This window comes from Myotis lucifugus, unplaced genomic scaffold (assembly GCF_000147115.1).
Source record: "Myotis lucifugus unplaced genomic scaffold, Myoluc2.0 scaffold_276, whole genome shotgun sequence".
Lineage (NCBI taxonomy): Eukaryota > Metazoa > Chordata > Mammalia > Chiroptera > Vespertilionidae > Myotis > Myotis lucifugus.
The window spans coordinates 995,974-1,011,032 of record NW_005871324.1 but is presented as its reverse complement, the minus strand read 5'-3'; the positions used below and the strand labels follow the sequence as shown (position 1 = coordinate 1,011,032).

At 46.6% G+C, this 15,059-nt stretch overlaps 1 protein-coding gene across 5 annotated transcripts in view; it reads left to right on the top strand.

Moving 5' to 3' along the window:
- MED15 (mediator complex subunit 15) overlaps window positions 1–15,059 on the top strand; it is a 64,574-nt gene that overhangs the window by 913 nt on the left and 48,602 nt on the right. The window contains exon 1 of one of the 5 annotated variants that reach the window (XM_023763212.1): window positions 9,139–9,157. The exons of the other annotated variants lie outside the window; for them this stretch is intronic. The gene's annotated coding sequence lies outside the window, so the exon portion shown is untranslated. Of the gene's footprint in view, window positions 1–9,138; window positions 9,158–15,059 lie in introns of those variants that run through there. 5 annotated transcript variants of the gene reach the window in all.

The following is a 15,059-nucleotide window of genomic DNA, read 5'->3' as shown; positions in this document are numbered from 1 at the left end:
GGGCTGCCAGGCACCTAGGCTTCACCCTAGTGGAACCCCAGCCCCGCACCACCCACAGCTTGTTTCGTTTAGCAGTCTTTTACTGAGCTCACTGGCATGTTGTGCTAGCCACAGATTTGCCTGAGACAGCCCCCTGCCTTCAGGGAACGTACTGCACTACCGTAAAGGAACAGTTACAGTGCAGCCCTTCTCCTAGAGCAGCGGTTCTCAACCTGTGGGTTGAGACCCCTTTGGGGGTCGAACGACCCTTTCACAGGGGTCGCCTGAGACCAGCGGAAAACACATATATAATTACATATTGTTTTTGTGATTAATCACAATGCTTTAATTATGTTCAATTTGTAACAATGAAAATACATCCTGCATATCAGATATTTACATTAGGATTCATAACAGTAGCAAAATTACAGTTATGAAGTAGCAACGAAAATAATTTTATGGTTGGGGGTCACCACAACATGAGGAACTGTATTAAAGGGTCGCGGCATTAGGAAGATTGAGAACCACTGTCCTAGAGGAAGAATTGACAGTTGGCTTGAACAGGCCAGGGGCAGCTGAATACACTGAGTTCTAAAAAGACAAGTAGGAGTGTGATGGGCCATCATTTCAAGCTAAGGAGTGTGGAAGTGTGATATTTGCTGTAGGCTGAGAGTTGTGGGGTTTGAGGAATCAGGCGGTTCGGGAGATGATAATGGAATGAGGGTGAGCAGGTGCTGACATGTTAATGCAGCGCTAAGGAATTGAGCCTGTATTGGCATGTGGCCTGCTTTGAAGTGTAGTGAAAAGCCAGAGTTGGAAAGAGCCCCTGAGTCCCAGGAGATGGATCAGGAACAGAGGAGAGAGGCTAGTTAGGCCATTATGAGAGTTTTGAGCTCTTGGGATTTGGGGATCTGCCATTTTTCATCCTTGCATTTCCATTGTTTGATCACAGCCTGTCACATTGCTCCAAAAAAATGGTTGTGCAATGACCTAGTCAGGCTAGGGATTATAAAGGTCTGCATTATACACTGGTAGAAACTGAGAGAGGAAGATGTTTCCAGAGAAAGGGGAGAGTGAGCATTGACAGCCGTCCTTGATGACTAACTGGATGGAGGGGGTGGGTGCAGCCATGTGGAAGGAAGGAAGTGGGGCGGAATGCTGGAAACCTCTTCGTACAGTGGAAGGACTGGGCATTGTAGAGGTAGTGGCTCTGGGCACTGCTGTGGAATGGTTTGGGACAAATTTGCAGGTATTGAGGAATCAGTGGACATTGTTTTTTGATGCACTGGAGTTATCTATAAGGTGAAATCTTGAGGGATGGCCCACTTGAGGGCTCTAGCCAGAAACCCACCTCCCAACCCCGGGGGAAAGATTCCTTTTTGGGGAGCCTAGAATTTAAGAACAGGAAGAATGAGCTGCAACCAAAGAAAATGGGGAAGGTGGGGGAAGGTCAGATGGCTGGGAAGGCAATTGAAGAGTTTCTGGGTGTCAGGGATTGACTGGATACCTCATAATTCAGCTTCCTTTTGCTTCCAGGGAAACTAGGTTCCTTTTTCTTTCCTTTTTTGCCAGATTGCTGCTTGTGTATTTGTTTTCTATTGCTGCTGTAACAATTTACTACAAATATCCTATATAATAAAAGCCTAATAAGCAAATTGTCCCCTCGGGCGTTCGATCTGGAGACCGGGAGTTTGACTGCTCGCTATGATGTGTGCTGACCACCAGGGGGTGGCGAAGAACATGGTTGGCGCCAGTGACGCAGTGAGCTGCGACCTCTCGCCAGTTACCTGGGGGCAGGGGTCACAGGGATGGAGGTGCGGTGAGAATTCGGGGTGTCCGCGGAGCTTGCTGTCACTCCCTCAGCTACCCTCCCCCGGGATGCCAGGGCTGCGTGCTGGGGCACTCAGGTACCTGCATGGCCTCTTTCTGGTGAGCTGGGCCGCAGCTGCAGGGACTGCAGGAGCCTGTCGGGCTCCCCTTGGTTTCGAGCAGGAGCCGGTCTGCGAGGCCAGCTGGGAGAGAGCACACTGCCCGCCCCGGACCCAGAGGCCCATGTTGCGCTCCTGACCATGGCGTCCAGCCGCGCTCAGCACATCTCCGCATGGGGACTCGGGCACTGTGACTCAGGCTGCACTCAGCGCATCTCCATGTGGGGACTTGGACACTGTGACTCAGGCGGAGAGGGGTGCATGGGGACCCTGGGGCCCTGGTGCTGCCCAGGGCCCAGAGGTCAGCTGGGACCTGCCCTTCCACACCAGACGCTCGTGTTTCCATCACCGGCCAGGCCTAGGGACCGCACCCGTGCAGGAATTTCGTGCAGGGGGCCTCTAGTAGTGTCATAAAACAACATAAATTTATAGTTTCTCTAGATCAGAGTTGTAGGCAGGCTCAGCTGAGTCGTCTGTCTGCTTAGGGTCTTACGGGGCTCAAATCAAGATGGTGGCACAGGTGCATTTCTTCCTGGAGGCTTGGGGTAGAATTTGCTTTTAAGCTCATTTGGGTTGTTGAGGAAGTTCAGTTCCATGCAGTTGTCATACTGAAGTGTTCTCATTCCTTGCTGTTAGCCAGGGGTCAGTCTTTGTTCCTAGTGGCTGCCTGCATTCCTTAACTTTTATGTAGCCCCCTCCAGCAAGGGCGGGTTCTTCTGCCACATCCCTCTGACTTTAGCCAGAGAAAATTCTCTACTAAGGACTCAAGTAGATTGGGCCCTCTGGGGTAAATCAGGATGATATCCCTATTTTGAAGTCTGTAACCTTAATTGCATCTGGAAAAGTCCCTTCTGCCATATACTGTGGCATATTCACAGGTTCCTGGGACTAGACATGGACATCTTTGGGGAATCCTTCTGCTCACCACTGCTGGCATGAGCAGTTTCAAAGGTTGTCTTCCTACCCTGATGTGGGTGTCCTCAGTTCTCAGATTTGTGTTCTCTCCAGGGTTCACTTTGGAAGTTGTGATTCTTGGTGCCTTGATTTATTGTGTTCACAGGGTTAAAAATGAGGATTTGGGTTAGGATACTTGACATATTGTTAATTATAATTTTCTTTGGTGTTTATGCTGTTGTTTAAAAGTTGGCCATCTTGGGAAATGCTTTGAACCCAAGTAATTTATAGTTGAGTGAGGGAATAACGAAAGCACAATGAAGAACTGAGAAGTTTCAATGGACGGGAAAGCATCTGTAGCTGGTTCACTGTCTCTGCCTAGCTCTTGAACATCTACCAAGAGAACAATGCTTCAGAGTGCGGGCTAAATAGCTCCCACTGAGAAAAGCCCCAGTGCCCCTGATGGCAACCAGGAAGTGACTGTTGAGACACTGATTTCAGAGTCCTGACCCTTGGCTTTCTACTGCCTCTATCTAGACTAGGAGTGAGTGACCTGAGGGATGAAAGTCCTCAGTCAACCAGCTGCTCAGGAGTCTGGGGCTTTCTCAGCAGCAACAACAACAGCACCTGCCATGTAATGGACGTGCTGTGCCAAGCCCTGTTGCAGGAATTGACATGTTAGCTCGGTGATTCTTCCTGCTTGCCCTTCCAGTGGATGTATTACTACTATCATTTTTAAGATGAGGAAACAGGCATAGAAGAGAGGCCACTGCTGCTTGTAAAAGTTATACTCTGCATGTTATACTAGTAAATGAATGCTTGCTGAACTGTAGCAGGACAGGAGAGGCTAACTGCTTTTTAACCTTTGAAAGAGAGGTCCCACCTTTTTGGGGTAGAGTGGCAATGGCAGCTGGAAGTTAACCTGAGCCCAGTGCATTGGAAGAGCTGGCTAGAGAAACCTGCTGCAGGTGGGCCTCCTGTTGGCAATTTTAGCAACTCCCCATTGGGTTGGACTTCAGATAGTGACTGGCCCCTCTGTAACTGTTTGGCACAGCACTGTTGGCACAGCACAGTCAGCCCCTACAGATATTTGGTCTCTGCAGAGGCTGCAGCCAGTCCCAAACCCCACCAGCTCCCTTTTGTAGGTGACCCAACCCACCGACCACAGCTGCAGCCCTTACATCTATTTCTGACTGTTTCTGCCATTCCTGATGAGGTGGCTGTGGCTAGTCCAGGACCCATGTTCTGTGATGGGAAGGACTATGACCACATTATTATCTGTCACAAAGGACAAGGGGGGTACCTGCTCTCTTTAAAGCATTCCTCTGGGCAATAATATTGGTTACATACCCAGAAGGTATATTTTAAAAGGAATTCCAGTGACTTTAAAAATTCAAACTGGAAAATTCAAAATCCTAAAACCAAGTAGTATGGTTACAGACCCTGTGCCCGTGTACCCACCACTCAGCTTCAGATGGTCAACTCTTGCTAATAGATTCTGCCACCTGCCCCCAATTATTTTGATACTTGGAGTGTTTGGCCGCCCAGTGCCTGTGGATTCAACTCTGAGCCTGGCTCCTTTCTCCTGGCTCTGCACCTGCCCGTCCATCCCACCATACTGTGTTGTCCATGGAGCCTCACAGGAGCCCAGCTCTTTGTCACCCTAGCTGCTCTGTATCCTGGTTTGTTTCCCTGCTTGAGACACCCTTCTTCCTGTGGCTGAGCACTGCAGTCCCATCCTACTCACCTTCCCAGGACACTGGGCCTCCAGTTGCCCTCTGCTTTTTAGTATGAATCTCTCAGGCCCTGAGCATTTGTGAATCAGAGTTGATCCCTGCCCACCAGGAGTGCTGTGGCCATGTTTAAACTGTGGTGATAGTGGGCTAACCTGAAGGGCATTCACCTTAGAGTTGAAGAAAGTGATAGCAGCCCTGACCGGTTTGGCTCAGTGGATAGAGCGTCGGCCTGCGGACTGAAGGGTCCCAGGTTCGATTCCAGTTGAGGGCATGTACCTTGGTTGCAGGCACATCCCCAGTGGGGGGTGTGCAGGAGGCAGCTGATCGATGTTTCTCTCTCATCGATGTTTCTAACTCTCTATCCCTTTCCCTTCCTCTCTGTAAAAAATCAATAAAATATATTTTAAAAAAAAAGAAAGTGATGGCAGCACACATGTGATGACACAGGCATCCTCACAAGCTGCTGCTGGGGCACATAAATGAGGTCATTTTTCTGGAAGGTTGTTTGGAAATCTGTTGATTCCAGTAACCTTAAAATGTTCCTTTCCTTAGGTATTTCCTCTAAGGCTATAAGCCGGAGAGTGTTCAAAAAGTCTGGTGGTGATGAGGCTTGTCTCCACATCATGTCAGGAGTGGGACAGGAGAGACAAGTCAGGAGTGGGAGCTGGGTTAGATTTGTTATTGTAGCTGCAGATGGCAGGCTTGGTGCTGCTGTTAAAACCTATGTGGGAGATACTCCATCACACGTTGCTACCGAGAAGAGCAGGTTAGCAAGCAGCACACCATGGTACAGGCTGAGTTTTAAAATAGATGTCCTTAGCTGATTGAGTGATTTTAATTTTCTTTGTAATTTTTAGTGCATATATGTATGTGTGTTTTTCTGTTAACAGTAAACATACATCCTTTGTAATCAGAAATCCTTTGAAGATGAGGTAGACCTGTCTGCCAGTGAGGAGGAGGTGGCTGTGTCACAGACTGCTACCAAAAGGCAGAAAGTCACCGTGTGCTCTGCCTGCAGGGTAGTGTCCTCTCTCACCTGGGCCCTGAGTGCTAGCACAGCCTTCTTAAGATGATTCTGTCCTTTCCACCTCTGCTAAAAAGCATTCCCCTTTCTATCTGAAACTGTCCTTCCAGCTGACACTCCCTCTGTGCTGGTGTGAGAGCCCCAGCCAGAATACTCCCTCCTCCGTGCATTGCCCTCTGGTCACCATCATGACTGGCTCTTCCTCTGTCATTCTTTCTCTTCCCTATTGGAGGTTTGGCATGCCCTTTACCCTCTTCATGGGGTGATGGCTCAGCCCACTGCAGTTCTTACTTCCTCTTCAGTGTGTAGAGCCTTCATTGGCTGCATCCTGGCATGAAATGAACAGATGAACTCTTTTCTGCTATCATTATTATTGTTATTATTTTGGTTTGCAAACAACATTATAAATTCCTTGAGTGTAGGGGCTGTTTTATACCTCCGCATCTCATTTAACTCCTAATGCCTTGGCTCAGACAAGAGGTGTGCACAGTAATTGAAGATAGGGTTGTGGAAAGCAGTGCTGTCTTCTATTCTTGCAGCCTGCCAGGATTTTCTCCATTAGTGCTACCTAAACACTGAACCAACCGCTTCTCCTTCTGAGCCTTTCTTTTTTTTCTTTTTAATTGAGACATTTATTTAAAGACAAAGGGGAGAGCAGACTGCTACTAGATGGTTCTGTTTAGTAGATAAGCAGATGAGTACCCAGAGAACAAAGAGGGATGCACTAGAACCTAGGCGGAATCATCTGGAAACCCACCATGAGGGAGACAGTTCTCTCCACTTTAATAATGAACTTCTTCCTAACCTAGGTGGGGGGGCCTGGTAATGAAAGTCTGGGATTTAATGAATTAAGTATCTCGTAGTGGATTTAGGGTATTGTCTTCCTGGTGCTCATGCTTGATGAATGGCAGTTGAGTCCTATCTCGCTCCTTTCTCCTTCTGGACACTTTGGCCCCACAGGCTCTTTGCATGGGAATCTGCTAGAGGGATGGGAGCAGGTGGGAATGGGTGAGGTGTGATCTGGCTGCTGGTCAGCCTTTGAGCTGAGCAAGTACGTCCAGTTTGGGAGAGGGACAGCAAGGCAGGTGAGTGGCATCGGCCAAGGGTCCTGGACCAGAAAGGCTCCCAGTCTCTGGGGCTCCTGCACTTCCCAGCCTGTATACCCCCTACTTCTTCCTGTACAAGTTCCAGTGGGCGTGGGAAGGCCATGCTTATTGGTTAAAAATGGCTTATTCCTGTCCCCACTGTCCTGTTCTGCTCTCCCTTTTTCAACTTCTTTTCAGCCCTCCCAGAGGTGACGTTAGAAGAAGTTATCTGGCTGCTGTGCTGTATATGGGATGGGGCTCCTGTTATAAAAGTAGAAAGAATGCTGGACTTACCCTTAGAATCCCTGGTGGATCACCCTGGGCCCTTCAATCACCATAGGTCTGATTTGAGTCATGCCAGGGTGGACTCACGCCTGTGCAAGTGCTGCAGAATCTCTGCCAGGTGCTCTGTAATAGGAATTCAGGCTTGAGGCCATTCAAGTCCAAACCCAAGGATGGGGCATGGGCAGGATCCTGGGGCCAGGGCTCAAGAGCTCTTGCTTATCTCACAAGTAATTCTTACTTATTTTTAAAATATGCTTTTATTGATTTCAAAGAGAGGAAGGGAGGGGGAGAGAGAGATAGAAGCATCAGTGAGAGGAACATCAATCAGCCACTTCCTGAGCGTGCCCGACCCCCCCCACCGGGAATTGAGCCCACAACCTGGGCATGTGCCTCTGTAACCTCCTGGTGCATGGGTCAATGCTCAACCACTGAGCTGCACCCACCAGGCCCACAAGTATTTCTTTTTCTTTTTTTTTTTTTTTTAATATATTTTACTGATTTTCTACAGAGAGGAAGGGAGAGAGATAGAGAGTTAGAAACATCGATCAGCTGCCTCCTGCACATCTCCCACTGGGGATGTGCCCACAACCCAGGCACATGCCCTTGACCGGAATCGAACCTGGGACCCTCCGGTCCGCAGGCCGACACTCCATCCACTGAGCCAAACCGGCCTCGGCCCACAAGTATTTCTTTTATATTAAACTAGAGGCCTGGTGCACGAATTCATGCACCAGTGGGATCCCTCAGCCTGGCCTGTGGGATCAGGCCGAAACTGGCTCTCCGACATCCTCTGAGGGGTCCCGGATTGCGAGAGGGCACAGGCCAGGCCAAGGGACCCCACTGGTGCATGATCGGGGCTGGAGAGGGATGCGAGAGGTTGGCCAGCCAGGGAGGGACTGAGGGAGGGCTCCAGGGCGTGTCTGGCCTGTCTCGCTCAGTCCCTATCGGCCAGACCCCAGCAGCAAGCTAACTTACTGTTAGCGTCTGCCCCCTGGTGATCAGTGCATGTCATAGTGACTGGTCGACTGTCTGCCTCCTGGTGGTCAGTGCATGTCATACCAAGCGGTTGAGTGGCCTTAGCATATCATTAGCATATTACACTTTAGTTGGTTGAACGGACGACCAGACATTTAGCATTTAGGCTTTTATTATATAGGATACTAGTGGCCTGGTGCACGGATTTGTGCACATTGAAAGGAAATTAATTAGAAGAAATATTTTAATATCACTATCCACCCTTTCTTTATAGCAGAAGTGTCAACCAAATTCACGATTGACAATGACAGATCGAAACACACGCGTGCGATTGGAGCTTTATATGTATTGCTCATGCATGAGTCAACTTAACCTTTTATAGATATAGAATAAACTTGCTTAATTAGACCTGCTTTCTGATTTAGCTAAACTTTTTCCAGCCCAGTGAAGCACTCCAACTTCTCTTTTAGGTAATTGTCAGCAACACAGCAGTAAATATCAACACAAACCAGATTATTATTGTAGATCATGCAGGGAGAACAAAGGGCAAAACATTTAACTGCAGCAGTGTTTGACTATATTCTGTGCAGTGAGAAAACCTGAAGTCATTTTAAAGGTGCACCATTTCTTCTTTTTAGTCGGGTCGTTTCTAAACTTTCTAAATCTCCATTTTCTAGCTAATGAAAAGAAAAGAAGATTCCACCGAGTCTTCTATCTACCTACTCCAGGACTTCTGTGAGGATCAAATGAGATGAGGCATGGGAAATGCTTCACAGACATTTGGTTAAAGTGTGAAATGTTTGTTTTTCTTTTCGTGTTTTTTTTTTTTTAAGTGTGAAATGTTTGCACCTGGCTGTAAAGCAAGTTGTGTTCCTGGGCTGAAGAAACTTCAAGGAGGCTAGTTGTTGCTAGGAAGAGGAAGCCGGGCGTTGCTATGTGATGTCATTACCTGGATAGACACTTAGCATATTAGCCTTTTATATATATAGACTAGAGGCCCAATGCATGAAATTTGTGCAAGAGTAGGCCTTCCTTCCCCTGGCTACCGGCACTGGCTTCCCTCTGGCACCCGGGACCCGGGTTTCCCTTGCAGTCCTGGCTTCGTCCAGAAGGTTGTCTGGGAGGATGTCCAGAAGAATGTCCGGTCTGATTAGCATATTTTGCTTTTATTATTATAGATAACAAATCTACAGTGAATGATGTAAGGACATGTACCTTGAGCATGATGCCACCAGATGATTGTTCACACATGTAAATTTCCCCAATACCTACATCTTGAACAGGTTTAGCACCCAGTAGGCTTCTTCCTGTGCTTCAGCCAGTGCAGACTCTGCCCCACTCCTCTGACTTCCCCAACCATGGAGACATTTGTTCTTAAACTTCCTGTCATTGGAATCATACTCCATGCAATCTTGAATCTGCCTTCTTTCATTAAGCATCATGTCTGTGAACTTTATCCTTGTAGGTAGCAGTTCTTATTTATCCCTTGTGTCATTCCATTGCATGACTCTACCCCAGATGACTTTTCTGTCCTACTCTTAATGGACGTCAGGGTTACTTCCAGTAGTTGGCTCTGTGTATACAGTTTTGGATCATGTTTTCTGATGGGTACATGTGCTTACTCTCTGGGGTGTGCACCCAGGGCTGGGTCCAGGGGTGGGGCCTTTACCTGCAGCATGGTCTGCCAAACAGTTTTCTCAGGGGTACCAATTTATGTTCCCACAAGCCATGTAGGGGAGTTCAGCTTTAGACATCCTTCCTAACACCTGGCATTGTCAGGGAACCTGTCTTCATAACTACACCCTGTTGATTTTAAATGCACACTCAAATTTGATACCCACTCAATGCAAGTGACAACAAGAATGGGAAGAATAATTTAGGAGGAGTGAAACTATAAAGAAAGAAGCTGTAGAATTTAGTGACTGTGTGTGTGTTTAAATTCTTTATTGTTGAAAGTATTACATATATCTCCTTTTTCTCCCATTGACCTCTCCCCGCCCACTCCTGCCCCCAGCAGATGCCCTTACCCCCCTTGTGTGTGTGTGTGTGTGTGTGTGTGTGTGTGTGTGTGTTGTTTGTACATACATGCAGGAAGAAGGGAGGAGAAAGACACATCCTTACCTGAGGATATTTTTCCATTGGTTTTATTATTATTTTTTAATGCTTACCTGAGGATATTTTTCCATTGATTTTTAGAGAGAGGGAAAGACAGAGAGAAATATCGATGTGGATGGGAGAGAAATACATTGATTGGTTGCCTCCTGCACTTGCCCTGAACAGGGCCCTGGCCAGGAAGAGCCTGCAAGCGAGCCTGCCCTTGACCAGAATCGAACCCAGGACCTTTCAGTCCACAGGCTGATGCTCTTTCCACTGAGCCAAACCTGCTAGGGCCCGAGGATTTTTTTCTTTTTTTAAAAAATTGATTTAAGAGAGAGAGGAAGGGAGAGAGAGAGATGTGAGAGAGAAGCATCAATTAGTTGCCTCCCATACTTGCCCTGACTGGGGATCGAACTCGCAACCTAGGTATGTGCTCTGACCAGGAGTCGAACCCACAACCTTTTGGTGTTCAGGACAATGCTCCAACCCACTGAACCGCCCAGCCAGGGTGACTGGGGAGCACTCTTGGAGATAAGCCTCCTCTAGTCTCCTCTTCACAGTCATCCTGCATGTTTGACGTGAGCATTTTACTTATTGTTAAAAGCTCCATTACGTACTTTTCCAAACATTCACAGCAGTAGAGATAATACAAAAATGTCTCCCAGTTATTTCCAGAGTTAACAACACATGGTCATTGTTTTACCTATCCCTCCCCACCCCTTCCTGGACTGTTTGAAATAACATCCCAGACACTGTATGATTTCAAATGCCAATACTTGAGTGCAGATCTTTAAAAGATAGGGCTTTCTCTCTACTCCCAAATACCACAAAATCATGTGAGATAAGCATTTTAATAAATTCTTGAGTTGGCAGAGAGTGTCAACCATTCTATGTGGTTGCCTGATAGTAATTGGGACATGCTTGGGCCTGGGACTGGGGGAGCCAGAGTGGTTCCAGGCCTGGAGCCCAGAGGCCAGTGCCTGGACAGGGATCAAGAGGCTTCCTGGTTCTTTTGAGGCCAAACCTTAGAGAAGTTTGGGTAGTCTTCTGAACTAGCTCAATCAAGTAACAACATGCCCTTTTAAGGCCAGTGGTGTTTTCCACGTTTTTTTGTTTGTTTGTATTTTAAAATTATTTTAGAGAGAGAGGAAGGGAGAGGGCTAGAGAGATAGAAACATCGACTGGCTACCTCCTGCATGCCTCCTACTGGGGATCGAGCCCACAACCTAGGCGGGAATCGAACCGGTGACCTTTTGGTTCATGGGTTGATGCTCCAGCCAGGCAGACTGTGTTGTCTTCTTTACGAGTAGTTCTTTTTTTTAAAAATATATTTTATTGATTTTTTACAGAGAGGAAGGGAGAGGGATAGAGAGTTAGGAACATCGATGAGAGAGAAACATCGATCAGCTGCCTCTTGCACACCCCCTACTGGGGATGTGCCCACAACCAAGGTACATGCCCTTGACTGGAATCGAACCTGGGACCCTTCAGCCCGGGGCGATGCTCTATCCACTGAGCCAAACCGGTTAGGGCAGTAGTTCTTTCATTGATACAGTTCATTGGGAATTGAGAAATCTTGAGAGCAGAAATTGGAGCACTTAATCAAACAAAATGAAAGTAATTGTGAAGAGAAAATGTTTTAATTGTGAAGAGAAAATGTTTTAAGTTTCTTGTGTTTATATGATTAAAAAGTTTATTTTTACAAGACTAAATAACCCTTTTCTACATGTAGGTAGGTGGTTAACTTCTGAAATACATATTTTTATCTTGTTAAAAAAACACTTTTGCCCAGGTTGGATGGCTCAGTTGGTTGGAGCATCATCCGTATACCAAAATGGTTGAGGGTTCAATTCCCAGTCTGGCGCATACCTAGTCCTGATGCGTACAGAAGGCAACTGATCGATGTTTCCCTCTTTCACGTTGATATTTTTCTCTCTCTCTCCCCTTCCTCCCTTTTCCTCTCTAAGATGAATTTAAAAAGCCCTGGCCAGTGTGGAGTGTTGTCCCATCAACTAAAAGGTGGCAATTTCAATCTCTGGTTGGGGGGCGGGTGTGCTAGAGGCAACCAATCGATGTTTCTCTCTCACATTGATGTTTCTCTTTGTCTCTCCCCTATCCAATAAATAATAAATAAAAGCAATTTTTTAGAAACCCATATTCTTGGGTGGGAATAAAAACAAAACAAAACACTTTTATGGTTCTTTAAAAAGTCAGAGAACCAGATGCAGAAGTGTGCTAGCAAAGAAAAGGAAGACGTTACAGTCTGGGCTGTAGTTTGGCCAACATGTTTCCAGCTACCTGTGAGGTCTAGATGGGCTCCTTCCCTGTTGGGGCCAGATGTTTGCTTTGGTTACTGCTGGTGACTATGTCTCATTTTTTCCTGCCTCCAAGATGAAACCGCTTGGGCCCTGGTGCACTAAATCACTGTCTGTTGCAAAATGGGAGAAGAACAACAGAGGTGCAAGGAGGCTGCTCTGTAGCTATCTGTGGACCTGCTCAAGGTTGCTTGACCAGCCTGAAAGGTCTTGCACTGGTGGAGGACAAGGAAGGGGCTTTTCCAACTGTGGGTATGGTGAGGTACCTCCCAGGTGTGTGGGGGTGGTGGGAAGATTGCTTTGCCAGTACCTCTCTGACTGTACTCAGACTAAGCGGCCCACTGGGAGAACTGTAAAATGAATGTGTGGTAGTCTTTTTAGGACACTCCTGGAAGTCAGAATTGCTGATGAAATGGAAGCTTCCGCCCTGACCAGTTTGGCTCAGTGGATAGAGCGTCGGCCTCTGGACCGAAGGGTCCCAGGTTCGATTCCGGTCAAGGGCATGTACCTTGGTTGCAGGCACATCCCCAGTATGGGGCGTGCAGGAGGCAGCTGATCGATGTTTTTCTCTCATCGATGTTTCTAACTCTCTATCCCTCTCCCTTTTTCTCTGTAAAAAACCAATAAAATATATTTAAAAAAAAGAAAAAGAAATGGAAGCTTCCTGTCTCCATGTTGACAGAGTAATGAAGTTTATTTATTTATTTATTTATTTATTTATTTATTTATTTATTTTTTAAATGCAGGCTGCTGGGCCCCACCCTCAGTTTGTGATTAGTTCTGGAGTGGGCCTGAGAACCTGCATTTTTTAAAAAATATATTTTATTGATTTTTTACAGAGAGGAAGGGAGAGGGACAGAGAGTTAGAAACATCGACGAGAGAGAAACATCGATCAGCTGCCTCCTGCACATCTCCCACTGGGGATGTGCCCGCAACCCAGGTACATGCCCTTGACCGGAATCGAACCTGGGACCCTTCAGTCCCCAGGCCGACGCTCTATCCACTGAGCCAAACCGGTTTCGGCAGAGTAATGAAGTTTAGATGGGTGAGGGAGACATTTTTTTTCCCCTATCTTTTCTTTTTTATTGCTTTGAGAGAGAGAAAGGAACATTGATTTGTTGTTCCACTTATTCATGCATTCATTGGTTGCTTCTTATATGTGCCCTGACTGGGGATGGAACCCTCAACTTTCTCATATCAGGACAATGCTCTAAACAATTGAGCTATCCGGCCAGGACAGAGGGTAGCTGGGGTTCATTTGGTATTTCTCTATGGCAGTATTTCTTTGTGGCACACTTTTTAGGTGAATTTTATCATTTAACTTTTAATTACTTTCTATTTTAACAAAATGATATATGCACATAAATGTCAAAAGTCAAGGAATTGCCCAGCCAGTGTGGCTCAGTGGTTGAGCATCGGTCCATGCACCAAGAGATTGCTAGTTTGATTTCCGGTCAGGGCACATACCCGGATTGAGGACTCGATCCCCAATGGGGTGTGTGCAAGGAGGCAGCTGATCAATGTTGATGTTTCTCTCTCATTGATGTTTCTATCTCTCTTTTCCTCTCCTTTCCTCTCTCTCTAAAAAAAAAAAACAACTAAAAAAAATCATGGCCCGGCTGGTGTGGCTCAGCAGTTGAGTGTTGACTCAGGAACCAGGAGGTCACCAGTTTGATTCCCAGTCAGGGCACATGCCTGGGTTGTAGGCTCGATCGCCAGTATAGGGTGTGCAGGAGGCAGCTGATCAATGCTTCTCTCTCATTGATGTTTCTATCTCTCTATCCCTCTCCCTTCCTTTCTCTCTAAAAATCAATAAAAATATATTTTTAAAAAATTATGGTGGTTCCCTACTCAGGAAGTCCTCCCCTGTGACTCTTCTTCCGGTGTATTCCTGTGACTCTAAGTATGTGCATGTGCTGCTTGAGTCATCCCGTTTATGAGTTTTATGAATTATCTATTGACTTTCTGTATAGCTCCCATTACCCGGATGTTATCTCCTCCTCGCTCTTGGCCTGCTAGTGTTTTACCTTCTGGCTAAATGGGTAATGAATGTTTATGTTTTATGCTTACACAAATGATATTCACAGCTGAGCATATTGGCATACTGTGATGTTTGTTTTTTTCTCCCAGAAAAAATTGCCTTCTTAAAATGTGCCTGGTTTTCTGTGAACCTGTGGTTAACTCTTCTCCTATCTTCTAGTTGTCTCTCGGTCAGTTACCCCTGTGCTCAGTGCTGGCAGGCTGTTAGTGCCAGCTTTTCCCCTGGACTTCCCTTCCGGAGCCCTCACTGGCAGTGGCCAGAGGTGTGGTGAGGATGGCCCTCAGTGTGCTTGTGTCTCAAGTTGCATGGCTGCATGACTCTGGTGTTGGGTCTCCTTTTATGTGTCCTGTGCCTTGTTCTTTTGGTTCACTCTTTTATTCTGGAGAAAGTGCTCATGGGAATTCAGTTTCTGTAGGCTGTGGCAGTTTGCATGCACATGGACTTCTAGGTTGGACGTACTTCCTCAAGGATTGAAAAGCATGTCCCATTCCACTGCTTTCTTGTTTCCAGTGCTGCTGTTGTGATGGCCAGTGCCTCTTGGTGACTTGCCTTGGAAGGTTCCTTTGAGTCATTTCATGGGAATCTAATTCCCTCCATTTCCTATGCTCACTCTTTCCAGTGTTTGAATGAGTGTTTGAATGTTGGTCCTTTGGACTATGTTCTTTTTAAAATTTGTTTTTATTGATTTCAGAGAGAGGG